The sequence below is a fragment of the Megalobrama amblycephala genome, linkage group LG13, assembly GCF_018812025.1.
Source record: "Megalobrama amblycephala isolate DHTTF-2021 linkage group LG13, ASM1881202v1, whole genome shotgun sequence".
Lineage (NCBI taxonomy): Eukaryota > Metazoa > Chordata > Actinopteri > Cypriniformes > Xenocyprididae > Megalobrama > Megalobrama amblycephala.
The window spans coordinates 20155980-20179887 of record NC_063056.1 but is presented as its reverse complement, the minus strand read 5'-3'; the positions used below and the strand labels follow the sequence as shown (position 1 = coordinate 20179887).

Sequence of the window (23908 nt, the reverse complement as noted above, 5' to 3'; positions counted from 1 at the left end):
TGTTTATTTTATGCTGATAATCTTACACCATTTAAAATGTCAGTGAATTTGTAAACGGTTTGTAAATAATTGTCCATTGTTTTATATCCTTGCTTTCATATACAAAGTCATTTACAGTTTCAATGATTCTCTTCTTCTTTAATTCTCTTCTTTCTCTCTGTCCTCACATCTTTCCTGTAGAGATTATGATTATTATTAAGACTGCAGTGTTTGTTGCTCCTACTGTGATTCTTCTTCAGATCATCTGTGCAAGAAGAGCTGGTGAGTTTTGAGCAACACAGAATCTGATGATTCACATTGATCTGTAACAATCTTTAAACATAGTAAAAGCATGGTAAAAAGAGGTCACAACATTGTATTAATTATTTTGTAGGAAGAAAAGACTCACACCACCCAGAGGAGATGGAGATGCCTACTACAGTATTAGAATAAACACACTCTACATATTAAGGGCAAGATTTATCTTCATGTTTGTGTATTTTATAATTATCCAGTGCTCCATACTGTATAAACTGCTTTAAATATGATATTAAATTACAGTGATCAACAAGCAAGTACTAATGAATGGTTAATCTAAGTAATCATGAATGCTAATTTACTAATGCTAATTTGCTAAATACTAATTTCACCTTTCTAACTTCATCTAATCTTCAAACATTTTACAGAAAGCTTTTTAAAATTTTGTAATGGTGAATTTTAACTGATGATGCTACACAAGTCTGTTAATTATCATGACATACTGTATGTACAGATGGATTTTATAAGAACATTTATGAGTGACTGTCTTCCACACCCTCAACACGCTTCAACATGTTTTTTTTTTTTAAGTCATACATGCATAAATATAAATTCACGATTTGCAGTCAAACAGTCAAAATATAAAAGAGGGAGGTATTTAACCTTAATATTGGGTTAATATCCAATAAAATAAGAGAGAATATAGTATTTATTAATTTCATACACCAAAGCCAGTAATTTAAGGGTAAATAAGAAATGTTAATTAAACAACAATATTTACAAGAAAAAAAAAGTTTTCCACTGAAACTGTACCTGGATTGAAGTCTTTATACAGACCAGACATTCTGTCAGCTTGTCGGACTCTGGCGCCCCCTGGAGACACTTTTAAGTATGACTCTCCAGGATTTTTCAGGATTAAACTCTCAGGAACTACAGCACAGACACAGAGAGAAACATTAATTAATAAAATGCTTTATGTTCAATATGCAACTGACAAAATACGCCTTTGTGATATAGTCGACACCCTCAGAAAAAGAATGCACACATTTTGAAAAATGTTCTTATAAATGATAATATTTAATCATATATTTGTATATGTGTGTGTGTATGTATGTTTTTTTTTTTTTTTTTTTAATAGAGCTGGCCAAAAAAAAAAAAAAAAGTCACTGACCCTTTTTAAATTGTTGTTACATATTGTTTCTATGAGAGTCTAAAATCTAACTCCACGTAAGACTTTGAAAGCACTGGGATGTATACTTCAAGGAATGTAAATCTAGTTTCACTTTAAAGCTGAACTTTGAACATGTATATTTGTCATAACCTGGTTTGATGGATTCCAGCATCTCCTTCCACACAAAGAACTGCAGGTGGGTTTCATGGGGGCCAAAAAGAGAGAATCAGGAAGCACAGTAAGATCTTTGACCCTTGACATATACTGTATCTGAAACACAGAGTCAATTCAGCATCAGAAACTTCAGTTCTACAGAAATGACGGATGTGATTTAGGTCTAAATAACAACATTGCATCTTATTTACTGGGTATTTGATGATGTCTCAGCAGCTTTCTGCTTCATGTTCTTTTGCCATTGGAAATCCTTTTTCATTCCACAAACGCAAGACTCAAAAATTATTGTGCTTTATGTCGTTCAGAATAAAAACTGTAATTTAAAACTGGTTCTGTCAATGACAACTCTCAGAATGTTTTGCATTATAATGGGTAATTGAGATGTCCTTAGAGATGTCTTTCTTTGATCGGTTTCCAGGTCACATGCTGGAGAACAGAGGATCAAGGAATCGAGGAAGCATCAATTTGAGTAGGCTATTGAGAAGCACCTCTAGTGTTTCTTGTCCTTCTACGGCTGTGATATTAGTGTTCTCAGTTCAGTCTCCTTTGTGTTTTGTTGTATTTCGGTATTATTTTAATAAACCTCCTGCATTTGGATTCAGCCTTCCCTTGTCTTGCCTTGTGACAGCATGATATTTCCTGAATTTTCAGTTGTGTTTGAAGTAGCCTACCGACTAAAACACAAGTGCAATACACAAATGGTCACCCATATGAAAAAAACCTGTATGTTTCATATACAGCAACCATATATATTCTTTACTCAAATCAGCCAGAATTTCCTTATGTGTTTCATATAAGTCCAATACATGTCATATACAAAATCAGACCGATTACGGCCACTTTCATACTAAAAAGCACACATAAAACTTGTATGGGGTTTTTAGGTCATATATGAATACTGCAAAATTCTTATATGAGTTTTACATGGCAACAGTATGTAATAGTATATGATTTTAGTAGAAAATGTGTATGAATATCAGTAAATTTCCTATACAAATCATTTAAAATTCTTGATTGAATCATATGCAAGTCATATAGGATTCATTTAAATTTTATATTTATATTTGCTCATATGAATTTTATACAGATTATATATGTTTTTAATAGGTAAATTGTGTGTCTGTTCTTCAAACTATATGTTTCCACCTAATTCCTTATATCTCTACATATAATTATCTTTTATGATTTCAGTAAATATTACAATATCTCTGCATATACAAATCATATATGATTTCAGTCAATTACTAGCACAAATTTACATTAGAAATACTTTTATTTCAACACAATCAACAAGACAATCAAATTATACTCCACAAGAGTAATTTAAAATTACAACTTGATATCAAACTGAACTTTGCGAAGGCAAAACACACACACACACAAACACACTCCAACAACAACAACAAAATACCTTGAACACACTGTCACGGCTATCAATCATCAAAGACCATTAAGGTTCTCAGATGTTTTTGTGTATTCTTCCCTCTAATTTCAGTAAGTTTGGCATTAATTGCTGTACCAATGCTGGCGGTCACCACATGAGGACACTTTCTGCAACGTTGCTCCTGTGAGACAAACAAATAAAAGGCAAAACATTGCTGATGTTAGGAAACAAAGTTGCCCACAGTCCATGACTACATATCAAGTTAGACAAATCAACAGCAGCATGTTTGGGAATCTGGACTTCCAAATGGAACCAGAAAGTTGTGAGTTTGACAAGAATTGCTACTATTGTGGCAAGGAGCAAGAAACATAGAAGGATTATTTCACTTTGAAATGAAAATTATCCCAAGCTCTACTCACCCTCAGGCCATCCTAGGTGTATATGTCTTTCTTCTTTCTGATGAACACAATTGGAGAAATATTAATAGATATCCTGACACATCCAAGCTTTATAATGGCATGGCAATGATAGTGATCAATGAGTATAAGGCTGAAGAAAGTGTCTCCATCCACATCCATCTCTTATAAACGTACTCCACACAGCTCTGGGGGCCTAATAAAGGCCTTCTGAAGCGAAGCGATGCATTTATGTAAAAAAATATTCATATTTAAACAAGTTATGAAGTAAAATATCTAGCTTCCACCAGACCGCCATCCATATTCAAGTTACGAAGAAAGTGTAAAACTCTTGCAGTTCACAAAGCTTACACTATGTCCTACACCTTCCCTAATAAACTTGCGGAAAAAACTGTAACTGACATGATTCCAATTTACTTCGTAACTTGAATATGGATTGCGGTCTGGCGGAAGCTAAATATTTTACTGCATAACTTGTTAAATATTGTTAAATTTTTAACACAAATGCATTGCTTCGATTCAGAAGGCCTTTATTAAGCTCCCTGGAGCCGTGTGGAGTATGTTTATGACGGATGGAGGCACTTTCTTCAGCCTTATATTCATTGACCCTGTTCACTGCCATTATAAAGCTTGGATGCATCAGAATATTTATTAATATTTCTCAGATTGTGTTAATCAGAAAAAAGAAAGTCATATACACCTAGGACAGCTTGAGGGTGAGTAAAGCTTGGGCTAATTTTCATTTGAAACTGAACAAATCCTTTAACCTAAACTTACTCCCACTGGATCACATTGAATATAGTAATAACAACAACAACAACAACAACAACAACAACAACAACAGGGTTTCAGCACTTCATTGACTAAATAAACTAGTACACTACCTGTTCTGTTGGAAGGGCTCTGCAATTACTCTGTGGCAAATCCTGTCCCATCTTCCAAGTTATGTGACTGATGCTGACAAACAGAGACTTCAGGGCCATCTTCACTTCATTTAACAGATTTGGTAGCTCTAGCAACAAAAATATAGCAAAATAAAATATGATAAAGCAATCTCTTACACCTATTTACTATGTGTACATATGGTCATCTAAGCTGATGAATTTAATGTTAATGATGCGTTTTACAAAGCCATCATGCCAGATGTTAGAGGTTGGAAAACTTTCAGGTTTCTTGCAATTAATTACCAATAATTATTAAATTCTTTGTCTTAACTTTACATAGCAAGTTGAATAATAATATTGAAGCAATAGCAGTTCTACAAAAAATTTGAAAGTTTGAAGTGCAAAGACAGTAAAAATTACTAAAGTAATCCACCAAACAGTTTGATAACTGGCTGCTGATTCACCACAACAGTAAAATAACTAGTATGCGCATTTTTCTTACTTTTTTGTCATCATTTCTCAATTTTTCGTTTTCCTCCATTTTTTCAGCCTCTTCTGAGTCTCTGTCGAGGTTGTGCTTGATACTCATCAACAGTAATTAATTTCTCTGTGGTTTGGGAATCACTGTCCTTTTCCTTTCGGTCTGTCAAGAAACAAGAGATGGAAATGATACGCATTCATTTTCTTAGATATTTGTCTTCTTTCCTCAATAAATGTAAACAGATGAACATAAATGACTGTACCTGAAGGGGAGGCAGGGAGATCTCAAAGGAGATATGTTAATACTTTATTTTAAAGGTCCACAATTATGCATGTTACACACATACACACTAGTAATTAATGATCAACTTAAATAGGCTAGTAAGGGCATATTAGCCGTTATTTAAACCATATTTTTAGTGTAGTAAGGTACTTCAATTAAATAAACTGAACAATAAGAAGCTAGTAACTATGTTTAATCAGTGATGGTTTAGTTATAAATTGCTAAAAGTTGTAAAGTGAAAGTTATATTTCGGTTTATTGACCGGAATAAACTATAATTATCACGTTCACACCCATGGAAAGAAAGTAAGGCCTTGCAAAACACAACAATTAACTTTTGATTCAGACATTTCCATAAATCATATGAATATCTCAAATTGACACAATCAAATTAAACATTAATAGGCAGTTATTAAACACACCGACACTAATATATAACTCTATCTCATTTCATGACACAATTATCACATTTACTCGTGTTAGCTTTAGCCCATGTGCTAATCAGTTCAGCTCGCGCTGTGTGCACGCGGCCTACTCAAAACGGCTCAGAAATTAATCATTTTAGAAATTTCAACATGTCATTTACATTATTAATATCTGGAATTTCACTCCCCAAAGCAGAACAGAATCATATCTTTATTCACACAAGGAAGATTACTCACAGTGCTTCAACACTCTGGGATCCGCTCCGTCTCTCTCTCTTCTCTGTCTCCGACGACATCACTTCAGGCTGACGCGTCGACTTCAAAAGCTCCACTTTCAGTGCACTCATTCACATTTCCAGTTATATCAATGGATTTTCTGGAGAAACTGTCTGGTCTGTGCTGATCTGCTCTGACTCGCTCTCATCTGCTCACGCTGAAAGCAGCGCCGGCGAGACCAGTGGGCGGGACTTATGAATGCGCCGCTACTATTGGCTCTTAGGGGTGTCTCTCATCTGTAAACTTCTTGCTGTTTTTTGCATAGTGCATATTCCTGCAGAGCGGCTGAATTCTTGATTTTCTTGATTATTTCCCATTTGTAAAAACTTGCTCTGTTTTATAGTCACACTAGTGTGGGGTGGATGTGTCTGTATTGCACTCTTGATATTTTAGAGCGTGACCCCTTCATTGTTGTGCACTTTTTTCTGCACAGTGGTTTATTTCTAGTTTGTACCTTTTAAAATTTTAAATGGGATATATCCATCCAGTGAATTCCTACGTCTTAGGTTTGGGTTTGATTCTAATAAATGTATATTCTGTGATGATATAGAAACCACAGATCATCTATTTTTTCATTGTATGTATGTGGAGGCTTTATGGTCTGATATTCATGACTGGCTTTATCCAAAGGTACCTCACCTTGGAAACTTCACTCTAAAGGACATCACTTATGGACTTATAATGAACAGTAACAAAGATGACTTCCTGATTAACAACATTCTTATGCTGGGAAAATTTTATATACACAAATCCAAGTACTTGAAGGTGAAACCAATGTTTTATGCATTTCATAATGAGTTTTTTTTTTCTTATATAAAAGCCCTCCAAGTGATGAAAAAGAAAAATGCAGTAAAGCTTTTCTCCATTATAGAAGAATATGATTTAATAGAAAAACCCTAGCCCCCTTTATTAGATGTTATTTAATTATTATTTATTTTTATATATTTTTGCTTATGTTATATTGTATTCTCTCATGCACCTGTTCTGTAATTTGTAATGCAACAGTGTGTTAATAATGCCATGTTGTTTGTACATTACTAATTGGTTAATTAAAAAAAAAAAAATTGCAGTTTGTACCACCAAAACATTCTCAGAGTTTTTGTATGTTTTCGTATTTCCCATTAATTTCCTATGGCAGTCATTTTTAACCGCAAAGGAGCCAAGTGTGACTTTTTCTCCTGACCCTTTAACATATCTGAATCATGTCCATGATTTTTGTGTTCACATAGCTAATGCAACTAAAGTCATCAAGTGTCATCCCACATTAAAATGTTAATCTAATTAATTAGTTTTGTAATTAAAATGTTAATTTTGTAATTAATATTTGTAGGGCTCCACTTAGGACAAGATAAGAGCGAGGGCATGAGTGAAGTACAGCCTTATACTGATGCTCTATGTTTTATACAAATCTTAAGAGATATGGTGGACATTCATAGGCCTTAAATTTGCATTATTTTCCTATGTTTTTACATCATGAAAATCTGTAAGACTTTAGTTGTATGTGGGACATATATGACATATAGGATTGAAAATACATAAATATTATGCAATTTGTATATGCGGTTTTTGCAGCATATATGTCCCTTATAATATTCTGTTGGAACATATAAGAATCACATATGTTTTTAACAAAACTTTTCCATATGGGCAAAGAATGGTCAAAATGATAAAATAATAACTTCCAATTACATTACATTTTTTGAGAAACAAATAAATGATATGACCTACTGTATATGGTAATTTTAGCTAATTTTTCAAAATTATGTATTTATTTTAGTTTATTTATTTCAGTGCACCTTTGGAAATTACAGTTTCATGGCCCCTCACTTTTAGAACAAACTAAACAGCTAAACAGTATAGACATTTTTTTTTTTATCATGCATCAGTATAGCGTCAGTGAAATGCAGCTATATATAGTGTCAGCAGTAAACAGTCAGTTCATCAGAATAGAGGATGTTAACGACCACACGAGGGGCTGATGATGTACAAAGGAAACTATATAATGAAAAGAAAGACTGACAGAAAATGGCCGATAAGTGTCACATGTGTCTGCTGCAATGATCATTCTCTGTCCACTTCTGACAGCTAATGAAATCTTCATATGGTTTTTAAGACATTGATATCTGTAAAATGTGAACTACCATCTGTTCAAATATAATCAAGTTACTTTGGTATAAAGACTGGCAGAGAGTTAGACTGCTAAAATTTTGTGTCAGTATATGCAGAGTATTACTTGAGTTTTTCATAATCAAGAAAATATTTGCTGTATGACATTAAAGGTTAAATAATTAACACTATTTTACTGTTTTATATTAATAGGCTCCAGTGGAGAAAGGATTCGTGTGTTCAGCAGTTCTGGTGAAAATGTCTGTCTTCCATGTAATAATGCATATTTTTAATACTTCCTGTTTCCTGTTCTTTCCGCCATCTTTGTAGTCTTTTTGTAGTTTTTCATGTTGATTAGTTCCCTGATTGTGCATTAGCATTAGCCCTTGTGTATAAATAGCCCTTGTGTCTCGAGTCAGTTGTTGTTTGGTGTTTTATGTGGATTCCTGTTTTCTGTGTTCCTTGTGTTGTTTTGGTGGATTACTAATAAACTACTCCATTAGATTCACATTTTCTTCTGCATTCCTTGCTTCTTGCTTTACAGTTAACAACATGACGCTGCCTTTAAAACAGCACTGTTAATAATTATGAATGAGTACAAACTTTGTGTTGATAATCTAAAATAATAAAGATAATCATATGATGGATATTTTACATCTCCATCAAGTACTAGGACACTGATTCCAGTCAAAAGCACAAACTCTGAGGATCCTTTAAACCAGAGATGCCCAAACCATGCCAAAGTTGGCCCATGATAACCTTTGGTTTAGCCTGCCATGCCATGAGGGAATAATATATCTCATAGGGGGAAAACAAAAAACAACAACAACAACAAAAAAAACATGCCACTGAAGTAGACGTGTGCCAGTAATACTGTTTATCACTGCAATTAATATGCACAATATTGTTACCATGGGTACTTTAAAATACTGTGAATAATTCTTGATAATATATTAGCATAATTATTTAACCACCACCCCTAACCACCAAGGGACCCCCTTGCTCTCAAAGATGATTTAATGCCTAGGGCTGTGATTAATAGAATTTTACTTTCATTTCATATTTTGGCTTCTAATGATTACGAAACATTCCGAATTCCGTTCCTTTCCTTTAAAGCAGTTCGTTGTCACACTTTCTACGTAACATCTAAATCAGTCAAAACATGTAACGTGACTGTACTTGGACTTGCTCAATACTAAAAAAAAAATTAAAAGCGTATCGAGCTGTGAAGGTGGCTTTCTGTGTGTGCTCTCCAAGACAGAGCAAAACACGGACAGATATAGGCTACTTTGGGCTTCTGGTGTGCACTTAAACTGACAAATGCACACAAAAATATGTCAGAAGTTTTCACTTAAATGCATTCACATCTTTAGTAATCATGAACAGTTGGGAAGTAATCAAATGCTTGTTGGTATTAGATTTATGCATTAGACCTTAAAGTGACAGCAGCCTAATAAACCTGCTGTTGTCTATCATTTAATGTTAATCAAACGACAAAAGAAAATGAGAGGGTCATTCACTGCTCCTAACCTTAATAAGTTTAGTAAATTTAATAAGAATTAATGTATATTTAATCAATACGGTGAAGACTATGCAATGTTTTATTTTTTACATCTGATTACTTTATTCAATTTCTGTATAGGCTATTATTTTTAGTAGGCTAAATTGTTTATTTCATTTGTATCTTTTTCTGTTGTATTTGTCCTATTGTTTGTAAAGTTCTTGTTTTTAAATTGTATTACTGTTTCAACTCACTGTTGTTTGCTGACAGCATAGACTGTAAAAAAAAAGACTCTGAAAGAACAGATTAAGGGGTTGGGAGTCATTTTGGGTTTTTATGAATGGACTGACAGAGGCCCCTTAAAAGTTTTTCTTATAGCCCCCCTGACATCTAGGACTGACACTGATCACTCATTCAATCCCACATTGCACCGTAACCGATGTACACTCAATGGTTAGGGAATACCCATAATGCACTGTGAGTGTTTATTCCCACGTCTGACCTGAAGATGGCGCCCACAGCTGAATCATCCATCCATCCATTTTCCAAACCGCTGGTCCAATGTGGCTACAGCGTAATATCATACAGGTATAAATTTCTTTTTAATTGGTAATTAAATTGTTTGATTAAGGTTTGTACTTGCTAGTTTCCATGACAGAGTTCAAGATAAATCTTTTTTATTACTAATGGAGCTGCCAGTTAAGTTTCAAATAATTATTAAACAGAAAGCAGACCGAATTCGCTCACTTGTTTTGATTCAATCCTCAAGTGAATTATATTACTGGAATAATGCAGAGAATAGTGAATGAGGGTATAGGGCACGATTTCAGACACAGCCCATAGATGGCATTAAATAGCCTACTATAATTGACAATTTGTATCTTTTTCTGTATTTGTTTAATGTCCAGCAGCAAATATGAAATCATCAGAATTCATACAGTTCTAAATTACGTCTTTAAATATTTTTACATAATTATTTTTTATGTTATTATAAATATTTTTTATTATTCTTTTTTTTCATGAATTAAATTTATTTGAAGTTTCTTTTTATGTTTTTTTTTATCATTCCATTTGTTTGCACTTGTTTCTTGTTTGTCCATCTGTATTATTTATATATGTCTGTTTATTTTGGATTTTTTCATTTGTCATATGTCCTCCTTTGTTCAGTTTTTCCCGCCACTCTTTAGTTGTCATAGTTACAGATTGATTTGATTTGAGTTTGGGTTCAGGGGCCCGTTTCAATAAAGACGTTCAACCAACTCCGAGTTGAAACTTGAACTCTGAGTTGACTTACCCTGAAATGGGAAACTCTGAGTTTTCTGTTTCAGAACAGTTGAATTGAGTTAGTTCGATCCACTCTGAGTAGGTTGACTCCAGTGGTGTAGTCTACGTGATACGCAGGTATACGCCGTATACCTACTAGGAAAGGTCAAGGATTTCCGTATACCCACTTAAAAAAGCGCGAGGATGCGTAACCATCCAGTAAATCACAATAAGATTTGTCGTTTGTTGCTTTTGACATGAAACGTAGTCTCATATTTCAAATTCTGGCCATTTTACTACGAAATAAAAAAAACATAAATACCGTTTTGGCGCTCTTTAATGTGTCGTGACCGCTGTAGCGTCTCTTCAGTTCAAGAGAAGCGGCAGCGTGAAGCGCCCGTGAACTGATCCTCCGCTTTAATACCAGTTAACGTACAGCGCGAAATAAACATGAATGAACTTCTAAAGGTATGTTAAAATATACAGTACAACCTAACTAACCATATCATGTCTCGTGTATTCGCGTAATCAGTGTTTTAACCGCGGAAAGATGTTATAACGGCTTGTAAACAATGTCACGTAACATCACATTTACCTCAGAACAAACATATTCAGTGACCATAAACTCATTAATCAGCTAGAAAAGTGAACTCTAGAGAGGAGCATTTAGCTAAATATATGCACATTACATATTAAGCCTAATCATCATTTTTAATGTTCTTCAATAGGCTAATGAATGTTTGAATAAATCCATCAAGTTGACAGCCACCATTTATATTTCAAAAAACGAATTGGATCATTTTAAAGTTAGTAGGCCTACCTTATTATTACAAAAAATGTAGTTTAAATTTGTATACAAATCAGTTCATTTTAACCTTCAATATTAATGTAGTACCAAATGATTCCCATTTATATAAACCATTAGTTGGGGGGGTTTTTTCTTGAGAAAATTTGCCATGTAGGCTACTGATATACAGTATATCCAAAATAACTGATATTGAATCGAATTTGAAGTTAGTGAATTGAAATGCGTAACTATGATGAAAGATTGGCAGGAAAACTACAGAAAAACAGAAAATAAAGTCCAAACAGTGTGAAATAGTGACATACTGATAAGCCTCATTTTTCCATTATTGTTACACTAAAAATGCTGGGTTGAAAATGCATTGGGTTAAATGTTTGCCCAACCTGCTGGGTAGTTTTATTTAACTCAACTATTGTTTAAAAATTACTATATGGCTGGCTTAAAAAGAACCCAAAGTAGATTGGATATTAAAAATCTGATAGATAATTACTAGAGGCAACAATAATAATCAAAAGGTGATCATTTATTACTAAACAATTTAAATGTTTATTGTTTAATTATTATATTTAATATTAATAAATGTTCATTTCCAACCTATTTGGGGTTCATTTTAAGCAAGCAATACAGCAATTTTTACACAATAGTTGGGTTAAAACAACCCAATTGCTGGGTTTGTCCATTTTCAACCCAACTTGGGTTGTTTTTAACCCAGCATTTTATAATAATAGTTGCAACTTGCACTCTTAAATGTGCATTGAAACTTGCCAGCTGATAAAACTTATGATCCAGGGACCATATTCATATAATTTCTAAGGTTATCTTAACTGTCTGAGTTAGATGGTGTTTGACACTAAACAGTAGAAAATCATCCATTCTCTTCAGCTGTAAGCCATTGGCTGTTAAAGTCTTGTTTTGCCCAGATTTAAGTCTTTCAGAATGCTCTCAATTACATGTAGCCTAGATCAGATGCATACTATGCATTAGTGAGTGTGGCGGTGCTTATGGGGTGTCGCTCTGGGACAGGTGAGTATGAGGTTGGGAGGGAAAAATCACAGTATACTCACTTCAAAAAATTAGACTACACCACTGGTTGACTCTGAGATAAGCCTGTGCACCACAACTATGAAAAGCCATTATCAATGGAGCTCCGATATTACGATTCACCATGGCAACAGCACGTGACAAAATAACGTCCGCATACTTCTGAGTCAATGCAAGTTTAATTCTTATCACTGTTATAATATCAAAGGTGAAAACTGGCAGAGCAGTAAGTTACTGAACTAATATTCATTTTCATGTATCCCACATGCAAAAAAAAGAAAAGTGCATTTTTTTTTATTATTATTTTCCAAATTATGTTCTATTTATCATGTAGGCTAAAAGTAGCAGTTCTTTGCAATAAGTGTAAATAATATAAATAGCATACTATTAATATATTTATAGTATGCTATATATATATATATATATATATATATATATATAACCAATTTTGCCTTTTTGTTAGGCCACCTAATGGCCAATTTTAAATTCCACGAGGAATAATTTGTGATCAGTGCAATGGATTATGTTGATTCATTTTAATTGTGAGCATCTGCTGTAAATAATGATGTGTGATTTTCTATGATCTGTGCATGTTTCATGAAGGTTATGATCGAAAATGCCACTTGAAATCTACATATTTGTTTTTACTTAAATGATGAAAACATTTTTTTTTCTATTTATCAATAAATAACTGAGAAGTAGCCTACTTAGGAGTTAATTGAATTGGCTGCATGCATTGTAACTCTAAGCTTTCAAATGATACCTATTTTGTGATGATCAAGGCAGTAGTTTTGAAAAATATGATTCATTTTTCGCAGCTAGATGGCGCCCACGGGCGGTACACACTGGATTAGAGCTTTTGTGTTCATTCTAATCGTGAGAATCTGCTTTAAATAATGATGTACATTTTTCATGATAAATCCTGTAATACTTTTAAAGGTGCCCTAGAATCAAAATTTGAATTTACCTCGGCATAGTTAAATAACAAGAGTTCAGTACATGGAAAAGACATACATTGAGTTTCAAACCCCATTGCTTCCTCCTTCTTATGTAAATCTCATTTGTTTAAAAGACTTCCGGGAAACACGTGGATCTCAACATAACACCGACTGTTACATAACAGTTGGGATCATTAATATGTATGACCCCAATATTTGCATATATGCCAGCCCATGTTCAAGGCATTAGACAAGGAAAGGCAGTAGGCTATTAATGTCTGGATCTGTGCACAGACAAGGTAAGCCAGCAAGAACAACAGCGAAAAATGGCAGATGGAGCATTAATAACTGACATGATCCATGATAGCATGATATTTTTAGTGATATTTGTAAATTGTCTTTCTAAATGTTTCATTAGCATGTTGCTAATGTACTGTTAAATGTCGCTAAAGTTACCATCGTTTCTTACTGTATTCACGGAGACAAGAGCCGTCGCTATTTTCATTTTTAAACGTGCAGTCTGTATAATTCATAAACACAACTTAATTCTTTATAAATCTCTCCAACAGTGTAACATTAGCCATTAGCCACAAAGCATAGCCTCAAACTCATACAGAATCAAACGTAAATATCAAAATAAATACTTTACTCACATAAATCGAAGCATGCATACAGCATGCATGACGAACATCTTGTAAAGATCCATTTGAGGGTTATATTAGCTGTGTGAACTTTGTAAATGCACTGTAATATAGTCGAGAGCTCGTGTGGCAGGGAGCAGGCGAATTAAAGGGGCGGCGCGCTGCCAAAATCAGTGTATAGTTAATGATGCTCCAAAATAGGCAGTTAAAAAAATTAATTAAAAAAAATCTATGGGGTATTTTGAGCTGAAACTTCACAGACACATTCAGGAGACACCTTAGACTTATATTACATCTTGTGAAAAAGATTGTGTGTGTGTCTGTGTCACTGATCATTCCGGTGCAGAGAAAACAAATATTTATGTTTCCTCCTAAACACTATTTAAAGGGTTAGTTCACCCAAAAATGAAAATTCTGTCTACATGAAGCCGTGTTTTAAAATCGGCCATCACTATATAAGCCGTTATTTTGTTTTTTGGTGCACCAAAAATATTCTCGTCACTTTATAATATATAAATATAAAATATTGAACCACTGTACTCACATGAACTGATTTAAATATGTTTTTAGTACATTAATGGATCTTGAGAGAGGAAATATCATTGCTGGCTATATGGAGGCCTCACTGAGCCATCGGATTTCAACAAAAATATCTTAATTTGTGCTCTGAAGATGAACGAAGGTCTTACGGGTGTGGAATGGCGTGAGGGTGAGTAATAAATGACATTATTTTCATTTTTGGGTGAACTAACCCTTTAAGCAACATTTAAGCAAATGTTGTATTTTCCCCATACCACCCTTGTTTCCCTAAATTAGTCTGAATATGGTGGGAGAGTGGGGATGGTTGCAACATTTTTTGCATTTCCTTCAATTTCTTAGAGGCCGTTTGTATTTGAAAGCCAAATTTTTAATACAGTAAACCCACATCTGTCAGCTACCCACACAAACTGGTGTAACATGCGTACATACAACATCCTACATACAATTTATACTTGCATATGACAAAGTCAAATGTTGCAACTGACCCCATAAGAGGAGATAGTTCCAATGGTCCACAGGGACAGTTGCAACATTCATTAAAATGTAATTAAAATCATTCTTTAACAACATTTTGCAATTTTTTTTAAAATTTTATTTGTACACAGAATCTTCACCAAGTTAAATTAACTGTATAAAGACATGGACTTGTAAAAGGGAAAAAACATTGTTTTGGTTAATTGTTATAATAAATTTGCACTACAAAATATTTTAATCGTAAATCAAGACTTTGAAATTCACTAAAAAAATTGTGTACTTCTCTGAACTGTGTGTGAACAGAAAACAGAACCTATTACACAATACTGGTTATGACAAGCTTTTACATTAATGTCGTCATTGGGGAAAGTTGCAACAGCATGTTGCAAATGTCCCTACACTGACAGCCATGATTAAAATTGGTGTGCTAGCTTGAAACAATAGCCTTGACACATGATAGCTATAACTTTTAGAAGCTAAGAAAACACTGATTAAAATGATATAACTTTATAATTCTTCACGCAAACAGCTTACACAGTATGACAAAAATTCTTAGCCTGAAAAAAATTACTTTTTTACTAAAAAAAGTATTTTTTTGTAGAAGGAATGGTCACATGTGGCTGCTTTCTTCCAGAAAGGAGGAGAGGGTTAACTAAACTTGTGTAGTATGAGTATCAAAACTCTAGCTCATTCCTGATTGAAGGTATACGCCATGTTGCAACTGTCACCTGTTGCAACCGTCCCCACTCGCCCCCACTATTCTTTGGGTTTTAATTGAGCAGTGTGTGAGCAATAAGTTTAGAGGGATGGTGTGAATTCTGTTAGTTTCTCATCTTTTTTTTTTAGCTAGTTGCTAAGTGAAGTTATATTGCTGAAGCCAATTCCCAATCTAGTCTATAGTGTGACACTGTTCATTCTCTCAATAATTAACATCAGCCTGTATGAGAAGCACACATCTTTCTCACAACTTTTGGAGAGAAATGTTCCAAAAACAGTTTGTGATCAGGAAGCTATAAGCAGAGGAGGAACTGATGATGATCAACTGAAGGGAGGACTGTCAGAAACAGAAAATGGCTGAAAAGTGTCATTTGTTTCTTCTGGGACTGATAATCATCTGCTCATTTCTCACAGGTAAACACATTTCTACACACTCTATAATCTGTGAAAAAAATATATATTTACATATCAAAAATGTTTAAATTTAGCTGATCTGGAATGAAGTCTGTGAAGTTTGAACATGTTTAGTTTATTCTTCCTGACATTCATGTAAATAATGTTTTATGTGCCCGAAAATCTGTTGCAAAATTCTGTTCATGTTTGTGATTTGAACAATTCTGTGTAGACACAAAAGCAAAAGATATAAAATATACCCATGTGTGTGGGTATATTTATGTATTTATGTATTTCTTTTATAAATCTATGTGGCTCAATGGGTGCACTGTAAAAAAAAAAAAAAAAATCTCTGTAAAATTTACAGTAAAAAACAAACAAACAAACAACAGCAGCTGTGGTTGCCAGAACTGTACTGTAAAAATTACGGAAGCAACATTTAGATTTTATGGGACAGCACTTCATTTACTGTCTATACAGTTCAAAACCATATAATTTCAAGGTTTATATTAACAAAAATAGATTCCTCTTTAGATTCCTTAGTTAATTTAAATGAACTGTTACATACTTTCTATCACTGTAAGAGCGGTCTGTCCTTTATAACTGCCGCTATAGGGAAGGTTGTCACAGCTGTAGACTCCCTGATCGCTCATCCTCATGTCTCTGATGATGATGGAGGCGTCATAGATCAGAGGAGAGCTCTTACTGAAGCTGACTCTGTCTTTCAGAAATGTGTCATGCAGAAAAAGGCCATGGTTTGTATTAAAGATTTAGTACAAAAACCATTCAACAAAAGAATTTCACCATATAGTTATTAATTTAATTAATTTAAATTACTAACACATGCATTTGTATTCAAGAATACAAAAATGATGCATTAATTTCACTGCATCATTTCTCTCTTAGATATTTAAGAGCAAAATGGAATGAAAAAATAATAATAAACTCAAAAACAAACATATACAGTAATGACTTACCTGTAAACAGTGGTACAAGACAGCAGTCAAGGAATAAATACATTTATGTAACTCTATCATTATTTCTAAAGTCATTTCATGTTAACACCAGTCTATCTTATAAAAGAACTTCAAAATGTTTAAAGACATGAAGGGAAGTTAAAACAGCTGTCTAATGCCCTGACAGTTTGTAGATAATGACCTTTTAAAACAGCTGCTGAAAAAAAGCAGAAATATTGAGCACAGGCATCTCTAGCTGCATTTGTAAACCAGTGGAAACAATATTGGATATTGTAGTCTATATCTAATAGAGAATCCTTGAACACTGTATTTTTAAATACTGCAGATGCTGTTGTTATATCACCCATATTTATATAGCGCTTTTTACAATGCAGATTGTGTCAAAGCAGCTTTACATTGATAATTGGTATATAATTTTCCTTTTAAGGAATAGTGTCAATGCAGGCAGATCAAAAGCACTGTTGAATAAATGTCAAGAATACTGTTGAATATCAAATGTCAAGTCAAATTAAATTAAATTAGGGCTGCACGATTAATCGTATTTTAATCACGATAAGGATATCTGCTTCTCCCGATTGATTTAAATAATCGCCACGATATTGGCCCACTCTATGAAAATGAACATAATTTGGAAATATTGGAAGTAATATTAGGAGTTTTGCTGTTTTATCTTTTGAAGTTCCTAAAGGTTTCACCAGTTTTCATAATGTTGATCAGCTAGAAATGATTGTTCTTTGCTTTACAAATTAGTTGGTTAAATCACCATGGGTGAGTTGTAACATATCAATAAAAAATCCATCTCGTTCTCCTATATATAAAAATGTGTTTCTACACTCTAAAAAATGCTGGGTTAAAAACAACCCAAGTTGGGTTGAAAATGGACAAACCCAGCAATTGGGTTGTTTTAACCCAGCGGTAGGGTTAAATGTTTGCCCAACCTGCTGGGTAGTTTTATTTAACTCAACTTTTGTTTAAAAATTACTGTATTGCTTAATTAAAATTATGCTGGAAATGAACATTTATTAATGTTCAATGAATAATTATTAAACTATAAACATTTATTAAATTGCTTATTAATAAATTTATATTAATAAACTATTAAACTATTAAATTTATATTAATAAAATATTAAAGCTTATTAATAAATATTCACCTTTTGTCTATTATTGTTGCCTCTAATTGCATCTGGTTTTTAATTTCCCAACTATTTTGGGTTCATTTTAAGCTAGCCATATAGCAATTTTTAAACAATAGTTGGTTTAAATAAAATTACCCAGCAATTTGGGCAAACATTTAACCCAACCGCTGGGTTAAAACAACCCAAACGCTGGGTTTGTCCATTTTCAACCCAACTTGTGTTGTTTTTAACCCAGCATTTTTTAGAGTGTAGATATTTTTTAAATTTTGTATATGTTTTTTAAGCCTCTGAATTTTATGAGGGTCTGAATATGTATATATATATATATATATGTATGTATGTGCAAACCAAGGGGGACAATAAACTGTCCAGGGGGCCCAGAAAAGTAGCTATAAGGTAAAATAAATTATAGCCTACTACACTAACCCACCCAATGTAGCAAGATTGAATCAGAATAATTTTTTTTTAACCTAAATAAAGATAGTTTTTTTAGATGTTACATGACTGAAGTGATTATTGCTCATCCACGATTAAATCTAAGACATAACTGGTGGCGTAGAAAAGATTAGTCCTAGAAAAAAAAGGTTAGTCCTATTTTATTTATGTAAATTTAGAAAAATGTTCTTTGTTGTTACTACCATTAAAAATAACTACAGTAGTTAAGTAATTTAAGTGCAAATATAAAAATAAATGTAGTATTCTTTTTCTTTTTCTGTTAGGACAATATTTATGTCAAGATCTGCAGATCCCTGAGCCAGTCTAATAAAGAAGAAGGAGACAGTGTGGTGTTCACTCCTGATAACCCCCACCACCCTCCACATTGATTCTTATAACTCAATGGTTTTTTGGTACAACAGCTATAATTATAGTAGCGTCTGGTGGTAACTACAGTAAACCCCGAATATAAAGGACAGAGTCATTTGTTGACAGCAACACTTCTCGCTCTGGAGCTGCAGAACCTGAGACACAATGATTCTGGAATATACGAACTCAGAGTAACAACTAGTGCTGGATGGGTCACTTACTGGAGAAACTTCACTACAAGTCGGTGAGTGAGTTGCTAAAACTTGGTTTAGTATTTGAGCATAGCTAGGCTATATATAGGTCTAATAGTTGATGATAAAAGGGTAGTTAATAATTATGTGAATTATTTGGTTAGTTTCTTTTGATATGCTGTAAGAATAAACTAGAATCATAGATGAGGGAAACATTACATTATGTCGAAGCGGCAAGCAGAAACTAATGAATGATAATTTAGATATGCACATGCCTGCTTTTACTCAAGCTAAGCTGGTTGTTTCTAGTGCTGTAAACCAGACATGCACACACAGATGTTGGGGTCAGTTTTAATTAAAATATTGTTTGAATTTTGTTGTTGTTATATGAATGCGTTAAGACAGTCTCAACATTTACTTTCATCATTTATACTTTTTAGGCCATGGATTTTTATGGTTTAGACCATCAAACAAAACCTATCTCAGTATTAATCATGAAATGATTTAGATTTTCACACAAATCACAACTTCCCCTTAATTGTGGCTTCATTTCCATCATGACAGTTTTGCCCTTAATAAAAGGGTGTTTTTAATCTGAGGGTCATACTAAAGGGACTTGTATAGGCTTTAAAACACATATTCAAGCATAATTAAACATTCCTGTTATTGTTGATGGACCTTCTGCCCTGGACCACACTGAATTGAATTTCATTCAGTGCTCACTAAATGTGAAAGACTCATATTAGATCCAGTGTCTTTGTTCTTTCTCTCTTGTTTACACAGAAAAACTATCTGTCAGACTTTTTGGTCCAGAAGAACCATTAATAGAGGGCGAATCATCTGCTAACATCACCTCTGAAGGAAATGGCAACATCATCTCTGTGCAGTGGATGAAAGATAACAGTCCTCTGTCTCCTAGCAACAGCATCATCTTCTCACCTGATTTCAGATCAGTGTCCATCAGTCCAGTGCAAAGATCAGACAGTGGAGAATATCAGTGTACATATACAAACCCTGTCAGCTCTGAGATGGCAACATACAGCCTGATCATCAACTGTGAGTGTTAAACATTTAAAAAAGATGATTTGAGCTCAAACCTGATGAAATATAAACATACTTCAGTGCTCAGTTTGTTCCTCTAACAGTGAGTCTCTTGTGTTTGTTCTAGATGGACCAGATGATGTTTCTATTAAGGGTCTGGATGTGGTGAATTCAGGGGCTTTGTGTCTCTGTCTTGCTCTGCAAATTCTGTACCTTCTGCCTCATTCAGATGGACGTTTAATGGAACAGACACCAATGTGACCACAGACACATTCACCATAGATAAGACTGACTTCACACACAGTGGATATTACGACTGCACAGCCTGGAATAACGCCACAAACAGAAGCGCCTCACAAAGACATGTTTTACTAGTTAAAGGTAAAAAGATAAAACTAACGTGTTCTCAATTTGTGATAACCAATGCTTTGACCTTAACGCTGCCTACACGTGCTATCGGTGCTATTCCTTCTTCCCACTTCTGAAGTATTGATTACGAGCTCCTCGCATTCGTGTGCTTTGATGTCAGAAAGAACAGGAGTCATGGAGGACACCAGGTTATTATTTTGTTTTAATTTTATTTTATTTTGACTGACTGTAAGAACTAGTGCTGGAAAAGCACTTACAGGAAAAACTGCACTACAAGTGTTCGTTGAGCGTGTTGCTAAAACAAATAGTTACAATGGTAACAGTATAAATCTAAATAAATGGGAGCTGGGTAGGTCAAATTTTTCTTGAAGTTGACTGAAGGATGCAAAATTGTTTGTATATAGTTGGCCAACTGTAGCTAGGCCATGTTCCCTCTAAATATTGAAGGCCCCATCCATCAAGGAAGGTGGGAATGACACATTGCAAAAAAATCTCTTTAAGATCTTTAAGGTCTAATGTGAGACAAAACTGATACCAAAGACAATGTTTAAAGGGGTCATGAACTGCATTTTTATTATTATTTCATGGTGTTTCTTAAGGTGAATTTATAATGTTAGTATGATTTATGGTCCAGAAAAAAATGCGAGAATATGTCTGGAGAACATGAGAAAAACAAAGAATATTCCTTTCAGAAGGATACAAATGACGGAATGCATCACATATACCTTACTTTTGCATAAATGTATATATAACAGAGGCACATTTTGATAGAGTTATGATCATTTTAGAAGATCTATCAAGAATGGGGGACATAATGCAGTTAAAAATCCCCAGCCAAGATGATTGGGTGCGAATGGATATTAGGAATACAGGACAAAAAAAGAGGAGATAAAAGTAGGATCATCATAATTAGGAGCATAAACATTTGAGTCAAGGTGGTCAAGAAAAGTGTTCCTGGTACAATAATGCATTTTCCTTTATGAGCTACAATATCAGAGACTACAAATGGAACAGATTTGTGCACAGCCTCTAGATTTAAAGTGAAATATGTAATGATCCCTTTTTAATCTGAAGTGGTCTGCAGAACAAACATGCTTTTCTTACAAAAAAAAAAAAAAAAGTCTTCACATGATTTCAGACTTAGTTGTGCTGAACAGGAATATTGACAGCCTTAAGTTCCAGCTAATATATCTCAGAGACTTTGCCATGTGAGTGTATTTAATGAATAAGACATATAAAAGAAAAGGGTTAAAAAAAAACAAAAAAAAAGATGACATCCAAACAAAACCAAAAATGCTCATAGAAACAGTGAAGAATGAATGAACTTAGAAATAAACTCGACTTTGTAACAGCAGCACGGACATTCCCTCCCATTCCTCCCCTTCTGCCCTTACCCACTTCCCAACTCTGAACCAAGCCATCACTATACCTTGACGGACCACCCTGGGTTAAACACCCAACATGCAAGTCACTTTAAACAAAACTCCAATGTGACTACAGATCATGTTCTAGGTCGTGGTACAGCCAAAATATGAAACTGAAATTTTACATATGTGAAAATCATACTCCCCCTGGTAAACCCATTTTTTTTTAAGTTACTATCAAATGCTATCAGATATTGATAATTCTGCATGCACTGTACATAAAAGGTTGTATGTTTTAGATGTTTTCAATACACATTTTCTACATTTCAATGTTTATTATGTATGATCCACAGATCACGTTGATGGCAGTATGGCTGTTGGATCAATATTCAGAGGTATGAAAATACTTTGCATGTTTATTTTATGCTGATAATTATAAACTGCTGAAAATCTCAGTGAATTTGTAAATAATTGCTCATTGTTTTATATCCTTGATTTCATCTATAAAGTCATTTACAGTTTCAGTGATTAATTCTCTCTATTCTCTCTATCATCTGTCCACACGTTTCCTGTAGTGATTATAATTATTGTTGAGATTGCAGTGTTTGTTGCTCCTACTGTGATTCTTCTTCAGATCATCTGTGCAAGAAGAGCTGGTGAGTTTTGAGCGACACAGAATCTGATGATTCACATTGATCTGTAACAATCTTTAAACATAGTAAAAGCATGGTAAAAGCATGGTAAAAAAAGGGTCAGAACATTGTATTTAATTATTTTGTAGGAAGGAAAGACCACCCAGAGGAAATGGAGATGCATACTACAGTATTAGAATAAACACACTCTGCAAATAAAAGGCAAGATTTATCTTCATGTTTGTGAATATTATAATTTTCCAGTGCTCCATATTATATAGACTGCTTTGAATATGATGTTTATCATTTAATTTCTTGATTTATCAAATGATGCATTGATATTTGTTTTCTCTCTGTCTTGTATTACATTTAATACAGCTTGTTAAATGGAAAATTATTGCTTATGCTGTTATTTGTTTTGGGAAGCACTTCTGAAACTAAGGAAGTGAGGCAAGGGCACAGATGTTTTGTCTAGATAGCTTGGAGTTCAAAAGGGCATGTTTAGACTGTTTTTTTATTATTCTGATCCATATATGGTAACATGTTTTATGATTGGTTTGAAGTAACAAGGAACAATAAGAGGGGTATATAATGAGCAGCACTGTGTGAGGGTGTTCCTCTCTGTATAACTCTGTATCTGCATTGAACAACCTTCTTGCAAGAATAAAATCAACGTAGACATTTCCTGAGTGTTTGTTTCATTACATTCTCACCACCAAAGGTGAAGAGAATGTAAAGAATTTTTTCACCACCAACACCAGTTTGGAAGTTTTCCACTGACACTGTACCTGGATTGAAGCCTTTATAGAGAGCAGAGTGGTGCAGGTATAACATCACTTTGTAGGCCAAAATGCGGAAGTGAGTTAGCATTTTAGCACTTCCGGTTCCATCGCCCCAAAGTCATTATTATTATTATTTTTTTTTAATGGGATTTTGGTCAAATGGCTGAAATAAGGTCTGTGATGACAGTTTCACATTTTATTCTACGACATAAAATGCATAAGTATTACCCCACTTTGTGATTTTTTTTTTTTTTAAGCTGTTATGTGTCTTGAAAAAGGCAATTGCTAACAAGTGGTTAAATGGGACTACACAGGCAGTCAGGGATATTAAACATCATCACACTAAAAGGTAAACTCAGTTTGCTTTTACAGCCTCATTATGCTCATAATTGTACTTCTTATAAACTATTCTAACTCAAACGTGCTGGGAAAATGTTTTTAGATAAAAACCGAAAGAGTTGT

The 23908-nt window shown here is 33.9% G+C and overlaps 1 long non-coding RNA gene and 2 pseudogenes across 3 annotated transcripts; 2 read left to right on the top strand and 1 right to left on the bottom strand.

Moving 5' to 3' along the window:
* The window catches only part of LOC125243529, a 28625-nt pseudogene extending 26446 nt beyond the window's left edge, over positions 1-2179 (top strand).
* Positions 32-5943, bottom strand: LOC125243531. 3 transcript variants are annotated; one of them, XR_007179058.1, is made up of 7 exons: positions 5691-5943; positions 4769-4909; positions 4267-4394; positions 2994-3147; positions 1559-1678; positions 1051-1167; positions 32-174 (listed from the first exon to the last, which is right to left on the bottom strand). It is a non-coding gene; the product is annotated as an uncharacterized LOC125243531 (long non-coding RNA). The 3 variants fall into 3 exon arrangements; XR_007179057.1 differs by having other exon boundaries at positions 77-244; positions 5691-5942; XR_007179059.1 differs by having other exon boundaries at positions 77-244; positions 3102-3147; positions 5691-5938.
* A 6462-nt stretch (positions 5944-12405) lies between these two features.
* LOC125280809 lies at positions 12406-23240 on the top strand (annotated as a pseudogene).
* Positions 23241-23908: the final 668 nt, after the last annotated feature.